This window comes from Suncus etruscus, chromosome 10 (assembly GCF_024139225.1).
Source record: "Suncus etruscus isolate mSunEtr1 chromosome 10, mSunEtr1.pri.cur, whole genome shotgun sequence".
Taxonomy (NCBI): Eukaryota; Metazoa; Chordata; class Mammalia; order Eulipotyphla; family Soricidae; genus Suncus; species Suncus etruscus.
The window spans coordinates 102,172,551-102,182,566 of record NC_064857.1 but is presented as its reverse complement, the minus strand read 5'-3'; positions in this window follow the sequence as shown (position 1 = coordinate 102,182,566).

Here is a 10,016-nt window from a genome sequence, read left to right as displayed (position 1 = left end):
ACATAAGCTGTTTTTCTCCTATGCCAACTGATTGTTCTAGATTTGCTTTTTAAATTAATCGCCCTATCAGAATTTTGAGGTTGTAAATCAACTGTTAATTTTTGTAACTTCTTCCTGATACTGGGCCACAAATATGAAACAGGACAAAGCTAGTGGGGTAAGCCTTAATTCCCTAGTTGCCCTGCTATAGGGGATGAAAAATACCTGATGATTCTTTCACATGTTGTATGTTTCTTTTACATTTTCAAAACGTCAATATTTTCTAATGCCTAGAGTGTATCCACTCCTGGAAAGATACTAGGATGGATGGCTTAACACATTAAAAATTAATTTACTTTATTTAAAAAACATATACACATAATTGACATAGTTGATCATAATACATTTGTTTGTGGGTAAGTGGAAGAGAAATTATCTAAAAAGTGAAAAGAAAGAAGCAAGAGAAAACAGAGTACAGCAACTAATGAATGTGTGGGTTTTTTTTTTTATTGAGCACTCAATGGTTTTAAGGCTTTCTGTTCAGGTGGTCAGGTTGGTTATAACCCCGGAGCAAAACCTAGATGGAATTTGCTTTAGAGGAAGACTGAAAGAACTTGACCTCTCCAAGGTGAAGTCAGCAAGTGAATTCCTGACAAGATGGCATACAACCGGACAAGATAATGACCAGGCAAAGCTTCTTCTTGATCCTTCCCAAGTACCCCTAACTTGCAGAGTTCAGAATCTCTAATAAGTAAGGAAAGAACTGGCTACTTTCATAGAATAAACAACTTGCAGGTATTTTCCCAGAAGTCTACATAATAATTGTGCTTTTTAGTTAGCAAGAATGAATCAAGTTTTTGAATCTGAAGGCTTTTTCTGGCTTCTAAATGCTAACATTTCCTGTCAGATACTGATTTTCACATAATATTTTCTTGATGTCTATAAGACATGTACTTTGCCTTGAGGTAAGAAATGCAGTAATTGAGGCCTCTAGAGGCTAATTTCTCAGGTTAAGGGGCGAATGTGTCAGACCTTGAACTGCTGACTTAAGAGTCCAATGTGTTCCTGCATGGGAATGAATTTAAGGAAATAACTATAATACGTGTTTACTTATAATTTTTAATTTTTTGCATCATGTTTACTGGACTTCCTCTGTATTTTACTGCATAGAAGACCTTAAGAATCATTTATAAATAAATAAAAATAACTTGGGGCCGGAGTGGTGGTGCACATGGTAGGGCGTTTGCCTTGCATGTGCTAACCTAGGATGGATCGCAGTTCGATCCCCTGGCATCCCAGGTCCCTGAGTCAGGAGCGATTTCTGAGCACATAGCCAGGAGTAACCCCTGAGTGTCACCGGGTGTGGTCCAAAAACAAAAAACAAAATAAATAAATAAATAAATAGAATAAAAATAACTGAACTTGGGATATAGGCTTTAGAAAACTCTAATCTGATTTTATCTTTTATTAGTTAATGTAATAAATTTAGTGAAGAAGGGACCCAGACACAATTGAGTAACTATCATAACTTCATCGTTAATGATGAGTGTATAGTACTGGGATTTAGTACCTAATGTTGCAGTAACCGGACCCCTCCTGGTCCAAAGTACTTAGGCTCTGAGAGTCAGGCTACTTCCACAAATTAGGCCAAGAAACTGGGATGATTTTAGATTTTTTTTATTGAATGAACTAGAACTTTGTTGTACTGTCAGTTTTAACGCTGTCTTCTCTTCCTTTTAATTCTGAGGAAAAATAAAATAGAAAACCAGAGGGCCAAAAGGAAAAACAAAATATTGGCCTAGAAATCAGGAAACCTGGTGTTCAGATTCTGCTGTGTGACCTTGAATGAGTCATTTAACCACACTACACCTCTGATTCATTACTGAAGAATGAGAACACTAAACTAGCTGCTCTCAGACTGCTTTGTTTTATTGCTTATTTTCTATTTGGCTCTGATTTCTTAATCATGAAAAATAAGTCACCTTCTCTCTTCCTTCTTTTCTTCCTTTTTCCTTCCTTCTCCTTCCTCATTCCCTCCTCCTTCCTTCCTTTCTTCCCTCATTTTCTTTCCTTCCTTTCCTCCTTCCTTTTCTTCCTTCCTATTTCCATCCATCCTTCCTAACATTCTTCCCCTGTCCTTGCTTACTTTCCTCCTTCCTTCCTTCCTTCCTTCCTTCCTTCCTTCCTTCCTTCCTTCCTTCCTTCCTTCCTTCCTTCCTTCCTTCCTTCCTTCCCTCTATCCCTCCTTCCCTCCTCCCTTCAATCCCTCCTCCTTCATTTTCTCCTTCCTTTCTACCTTCCTTCCTTCCCTCCTTCCTTTCTTTTCTTCTTTCTTCTTTCCCTCTTCTCTCCCTTTCTCCTTCGTTTCCTCCTTCCTTCCCTCATTCTCTCCCTCCCACTCTGCTTCATTCCTTTCCTCCTTCCCTCTTTCCATCTCTCCCTTTCTTCCCTCCTTGTCCCCTCCCTCTCTTCTTCTTTTCTTTCCCCCTCCCTTCCTCACCTCCCTACTTCCTTTCCTCCCTCCCTCTATCCTTCCTTCCTACCTCCCTTCTTTTTCTCCTTCCCTCCTTTCTTTCTTCCTTCCTCCCTCCCTCCCTCCCTTTTCTCCGTCCCTCCCTCCTTCATTCCTCCCTCTCTATTGCCTTCCTTCCTTTCCTCCCTTCCTCCCGTAGTCTTTCTTTTCTCCCTCCCTTCTTTCCTCTTTCCCTTCCATTCTTCCCCCTCCCTCTCTTCCTTCCCCTTCCTTCCTTTTTCTTCTCTCCCTCCCTTACTCCTTTCCTGCATCCCTTCCTTTTCTTTTCTTCCTCTCTTCCTTCCTTAATTTCTTTCTCCTTCACTTCCTTCCTCCTCCATCCTTCCTTCCCACTTCCTTACCTCCATCCTTCCTTCTTTCCCTCCTTCCCTTCTTTCTTTTCTCTTTCCTTCTTTCTTTCTCTTCTTTCCCTCCTTCCTTCCCTCCCTCCTTCCTTCTCTCCCTTCTTCCCTCCCTCCTTCTTTCCCTCCCTTCTTCTCTCCCTCCTTCCCTCCCTTTTTCCTTCCCTCCCTTTCTTACTACCTCTATTCCTTCCTTCCTTCTTTCATTTCCTTCTTCCCTCCCTCTCTTTCTTCTTTCCTTCCTTACCAATCCCCTTTCCTTCTTCTTTACTTGCCACCCTCCCTCCCTGCCTTCTTTCTTCCTTTTAGGTAAAACTACTTAACTGCAATTTTAAAAGTCTCAGTGTGTTAACAAAATGCTCCTGCCAACTTTGATATGGTTGTTTTGAGTCAATCATCTCTTCTGGACTCCTCTTCACTATTAATCATTCAGGGAAGCAGGAACCTTTTGTTCAGGGCTCCTTCATCCTCTAGGGCCTCAGACACCTCTCAAGAACCTTGCCAGAAGAGTAAAAAAAGAGCCTAAAGGACTTCCAAGGGGATAAAACATATTAGCCAAACATATCGTGAAGTCATCCCTGGATATAAAGTATTCTAGAGAGGGCGGTTCCTCTGTGATTAACCAGGGGAAGAAATCTGTGACTGTATAACATTGTCTCATGCACAGTTGATTCACTCATCAAGTATTTATTAACTGAGTGCTTTTTGGTTGACACTGGGTATAACCAATTATTCACTTCTTATGGGTATTGATTCTAATGACAGAAGTTTGTGTGTGTAGATATCTATTATATATATTATATATGTGTAGAATTATTTTTTGGTGTTTGGGTTCCATCCAGTGGTGTTCCCTTTAGAAGCTGAAAACAATGACCTACTCTGCTGCCCATATTGCCTTCTCATGACTCTGCAATCCTAGGCAAATTATCTTTGCTGACTATGGCGAAAAAGTTTTTATTTGTTCTGTTTATGTGGTTTTGGTAGGGATACACAGGGCAGTTCCCAGGGCTTACTTCTGACTTACTAGTCAGGGATTACTCCTAACAGTGCTTGGGAGATCAACATCTATGCCAAGGTTTGACTGGGTTTGGCTGGATGGAAGGCAAATGCCTTAACTTCTGTACTATATCTGCCCCAAATGCTTTCTAGACCCTTACTTACCCAGTTTCATTACCTTATAGACATATATGCTAAGTCATCTATAGTTTAAATTTCTTTTGTGCCCTCCATATATGTGCAGGGAGAAAGTACCAAATAATGCCTAGTAAATCAAACCAAATCAAAGATAGGACAGTGTGTATGTGTGAGACACATAATACCAACTTTTTTGGGGGGGGGGTTTAGGGTCACACCCATTTGATGCTCAGGGGTTACTCCTGGCTAAGAGCTCAGAAATTGCCCCTGGCTTGGGGGAACCATATGGGATGCCAGGGGATTGAATCGCGGTCCTTCCTTGGCTAGCGCTTGCAAGGCAGACGACACCTTACTTCTAGCGCCACCTCGCTGGTCCCACATAATACCAACTTTAAGTTAATAATGGAGAACGAGTTTCCAGCATGTGATGCAGATAGAATGTATCGCAGACAACATATTTCTCTTGTAATTATTCATTCTCAGATATGGAAAAATGCAAATAAACTATAAGGAATAGGTGTAGCTGCCCCAAAGCATCTAGAATGCTTGGATTATGACTGCAAATAATTCTTTTTAAAATAAACTTATTTTATAAGGTTATTAAATATTGGTTCATATTCCACGACAAAGCTAGTGAGGGTTCTACCTTGTTTGTTGGCTAATTGGTTTGTTTGGGGGTCACACACATTGATGCTTAAGGTTACTCCAGTCTCTGCACTCAGGAATTACTCTTAGTGGTGCTTGGGAAATTATATGAAAAGATTGAATTGAACATGAGAAGGCCACATACAAGGCAAACACCCTACCCATTGTACTATTACTCTTGCCCTAGGAAAGGAAGTAATTTATGAGAAGACTTTACTTAAATACTTTTTTCAGGAGACAAACTCTTATCATTGCTGTAACTAAGGAAACTTGCATACATAATTACTCAAGATTATGGTTACTTATAACTCACTATGGCTGTGCCCATTTCCCATGCCAGCTTTACAAACAAATCTCATTGTCTTTAGGGTGGCAGCATATCTGTACCAGAATTTTGGATAGATTATGGATGATCTCTGCTAGCATTCCAGACATTATTCTTGATTTGACAGAGATAAAATGACTAATTGTGCACAAAACACACTGTTGAATTATAATAGATTTGAAGGACTCTTTATCGGATTTGGAGAAAAAAATCTGTATATTTTCTGCACAGTGTATACTGAAGGAAAAAGAAAAATTAGCTTTAAAATTTTTAATGATTAAATTAGTATAAAATTTATAAACCAAATATTTGATACTTTTTAAAAATGAGAAACTATGGGCCGGGCGGTGGCGCTCGAGGTAAGGTGCCTGCCTTACCTGCGCTAGCCTAGGAGACGGACTGCGGTTCGATCCCCTGGCGTCCCATATGGTCCCCCAAGCCAGGAGCGACTTCTGAGCGCATAGCCAGGAGTAACCCCTGAGCGTCACCGGGTGTGGCCCAAAAACCAAAAAAAAAAAAAAAAAAATGAGAAACTATGGGCAGAAACTTCATAACATTGAAGCTAGAGACATCTGTAGTAATGTCTCTTGATGTCAGTGGCCAATTAAATGGAAGCAAATATAAGTAAATAGAACTCTATCAAATGAAGTTAGAATTTAAAAGAAATGTCTACTATATTTTGAAAAATAATACCCCATAGGATAAGAGAAAATATTGCTCACCACTCACTTGACAATGGGTTAATATTCAAGATATATTAGATATTATCCAGAAATATTATTCAGAAAATATCCAAGAGCACTTGTAAAATTTGACAGCAAAAAATAAAAATGGTGCCCAATATATATAAGAAAAACTGTTTTATCTCACTTATCATTAGGAAAATTTAAGTCCAAGCAACAGTGAGATATTGCTCCACACTAAGATGATTGGCACACATAAAAAAGAACAAAAACAGCCAGAACTGGCATGGATATGGGGAAAAAAGAATCATCTACAGATGGTGAGAATGTCAACTGGTTCAACCTCTTTGGAAAATAATATGAACACTTTCATAAAGCTAAGAATTAAGCTTCTGTATGACCCAGAAATTCCACTTCATCTTGGCGTTTACCCCAAGGACTCAAAAACACAATTTCAAAAAGACATTTGTGCGCTCATATTCTATTGCAGCTCTGTTCACAATAGTGAAGTGTTGTAAACAACCCAAGTGCCCAAGAAGAGATGATTGGATGAAGAAACTATGGTATAGATACCCAATGGAATACTGCTATAAGAAAAAAAAAAGTCCTGTAATTTGCTACTATGCGATGGATCTGGAGAGTGAGTGAAGTTGTCAGAAGGAGAGAAATAGATACACCATAAGCTCTCCCATATGCAGTATATAAAGAAACACAGGAGGGGAATAACAAATGGCCAAAGGCAAAAGAACCTGAAAGTAAGTGAGTTTACAGAACTGAATGTACTAAGGTGGGGTGTATGGGAGGGGACCTTGAAACAATGGTGTAGGGAAGCAGACACTCTGGTAGAGGGGTGGAGCTGGAATGCTGCGTACATGAAACCCTATCATTAGCAGCATTATAAATCATGGTGCTTCAAATAATTTTTTTAAGAGAGAGAAATCCAAACTTGACTCTACAAATCAAATTGAGTTTTAATATTAGGCTGGAGGTTTGAAATGGCTAAACACAATTTTGTCTTCCCATTTTTAGAGTGATCATATCACAATTTTGTCTGTTTTGGAACTACTCTTGGTGTTGCTCAAGGACTACTCTACTCAATATTCCAGGTTGCTCCTGACACTGCTTGGGGATCCATGTGGTTCTGGTGTTGAAGTTAAGCCTCCTGCATAGGAAGCCTGCACTCGATTTATTGTGCTATCTCTACCCCTTTATTTGAATTATTCATAGTCTTTGCAGTTTTGTTTACACAGGTCAGTGACCAAACCAATTTAGAGCCATATTCATGTTCATTTAAAATTTAAAATTGTGGAAATGATTTTAATTGTTAAAATTATTGAAATCTAACATTTCCCCTGGACTTAGAGTATTAAAGATTTACAGGACAATGACAATGTATTTCAAATCCATTCAAAATTTTCATATCAACTATGTGAAAAACACTAAGGAAAGTTCTAGTTTGCAGAAAGTCTATTCGACCTGTAGGTGGATTGATTGAATGTTACTAAAATTTCACAACAAATTCATATAAATGAAAGTTTCTAATTCAATTAAGGTTGAAATTGGGAGTGGTCCAGTTGAATTGGGCATTCCCAGGACCACCATTTTATGTCTCTGATGTCTAATCTCATATTTAATTGACTTAACCATATATCAGCTTGTGCCCTCTTCTTTACATAACACGTATAGACTCTTGCCCCTATCTTCACTCTCTATACATGCAAATAGTTAACCAGACCAAGGTTTCTATCTATTGTTGCAGACTATGCAGCTGCTCCAGTGCATGTCTGGGGACAGCAGGGAGAACAGAGGGGTTGAAGGGTCTAATCTCTCTGTCTTTACCCTACTGTCAGCAAGTTCCAGATATGGCTCCCTGTGCTCAACTTCTGAAAGGGACATGGGACAAGTTATTGTACATTTACTTTCCACAACACCTTGTAAAGTGTCTGCAAAAGCATGATTGTAGCCAAAGATAACCTACCAGAAAGTTTCTGCTACTCCAAGAATATGGAGATCCATATTACACAGCAGAACTATAATTTAGAGACCTTGCCCAACATAGTGCAGATGCTGAGGTTGGGATTAAATAAGCATGAAATCTCAATTATCCATTATCCTAACTTTCAAAAGAGGATATAAGAAGATGTGACCTCTTAGTTCTTCTCTTTCTTTTATCCCTGGATTAAAAATGTGCAGCCTCGTGTGATCAGAAAATGAGAGCGAGAGGTTAAGAGTGATAGAATAGCAAGTAGGGTGTTTGCCTTGGACATAACTGGCCCAGGTTTGATCTCTGGCATCCCTCATGGTCCCCCAGGCCTGCCAAGAGTAATTTCTAAGTGCAGAGTTAGGAGTAACCCCTGAGTGCTGGCAGGTGTGACCAAAGAAACAAACAAACAAAAAGAGTACTATAGAATGTTATTGATAACAATTTTAAAGTAACTTTCAAACATATTGTTCCATATTTACAATTGTGTATGAAAAATAAACTCCTATGTATTTAACCCACCAGAAGTTGGATTATTTATTTTTATCAGCCAATAGTATTATTTATACATTTGCTTTACTATGTATCTAAGAACTCAGAGGTAAGAGGTAAATGTTTGATGAGTATTTTTTATTCATCAGAGTATTAAAATGGGAGTGTGTAATGATAGTTTTTCAAACATTTTTTAAGAATAACTTATACTTGTCTGCTGTCTGTGAACAAGGTGTGAAAAACTTTCTATGCGTGGGGAATTTTCAGCCAAGTGTGTGGTAGAGGAATATTGCCACAGAAAGGCAGCAGAGGCAATTGCAACTGAAGGTGTCTTCTGGATACATAACAAAAGACAATATCCCAGACTCCATTGGAGTTTCAGCGCAAAGGACAAGACCACTAACCACAGAAGAAAGATTAAAATGACAACGAGAAAACAGAACTTCTAAAATCACAAAGAAAGTCTTCATCACAAGTTCCACTCCTTGACCTGTGCACAGACTGAGACCTCTAGATTTAGAGGTCTGTTTTTATTATCCAGATCGGAGCAGAAGTCTTCCCTATGGCACAAAAACACCAAGGGGAGAGTAAATGAACATGAAAGGAGTCTATAGATAATCCCATGACAATATATTCCAAGGGTAGAAAAACCCTGTATCTCTTAGGCTGAGGGGATTCCCGTTTCGGATGACCCCAATATTTACTGTGCCTATGCAGGGACAGGGGGAGACAAAAAACACTAAATAATCCTTTTTTTAATTTTTTAAATTACTTTTTTATCTAGTTTTTGTCGATTTCTTTGTTTTGGGGTAGATATTGAAGTAGTTGTCCTTTTGTAAAAAATTATATATTTACTTTCTCTTTCTTCTTTTCTCTTCTTCCTCTTTGCACCTTGTCATATTTCTTATCTCAAGACCATGGCAACTATGTGGTGCATATTTTTATTGCTGCAGTGCTCACTGGATACCTTATTTGATTCCTCTTTTTGAACTGTTGTGGTGTTTCACCTTCTTCTTTTCCCTTTCGTCCCTCAAACCAAGGACGAGAGCCTCTAGAATGACTCTGCTCATAGTCGACGTAGTCGATTTTTACCCCATAAATAATAATAAACTAGACATGAAGGGACCACGCATTCTAGCAGCCCCTGGGGGGGGGAGAGTGGAGGATATGGGAGGCAGGATGGGAGTGGTTGTTGGAGGACAATTCGGTGGTGGGAATTCCTCTGATTCAATGTAAATATGTACCTGGAATATTACTGTGAACGATATGTAAGCCACTATAACTAAAATAAAAATTATATAAAAAAAAGAAAGGCAGCAGAAAATAATTCCCAGTTCACTCTGTTTTTTAATACTGATAAAGGAGACAAAAAGCAGAAATTTGTGTTTGTGCAAGGTTATGTAAGAAATTGATAAGCAATTGATATTAAAATCTAAAATATAGGGCCGGGCGGTGGCGCTAAAGGTAAGGTGCCTGCCTTGCCTGCGCTAACCTTGGACGGACCGCGGTTCGATCCCCCGGTGTCCCATATGGTCCCCCAAGCCAGGAGCAACTTCTGAGCACATAGCCAGGAGTAACCCCTGAGCGTTACTGGGTGTGGCCCAAAAACCAAAAAAAAAAAATCTAAAAAATAAAATAATTTAAATAATTAAAAAACCTAAAATAATTAAAAATAATTATTAATACTCTAGCTTGTTATATTCTCTTCAAAGTTCTTTGTAATGCTTTTTATCCAGAAATTATAATGCCTTTTTTATGGATTTGTTGACAAGGACTGACGTTTTTATCCTGTCACACTGGTTTCTTTAGACAGCTATTATCAAATCTGGAAAAAAATTTCAGACAAGTTTTCTGACCTACCCTGAGGACATTATAGAGAGCATCCTTACAAATACAAAGACGG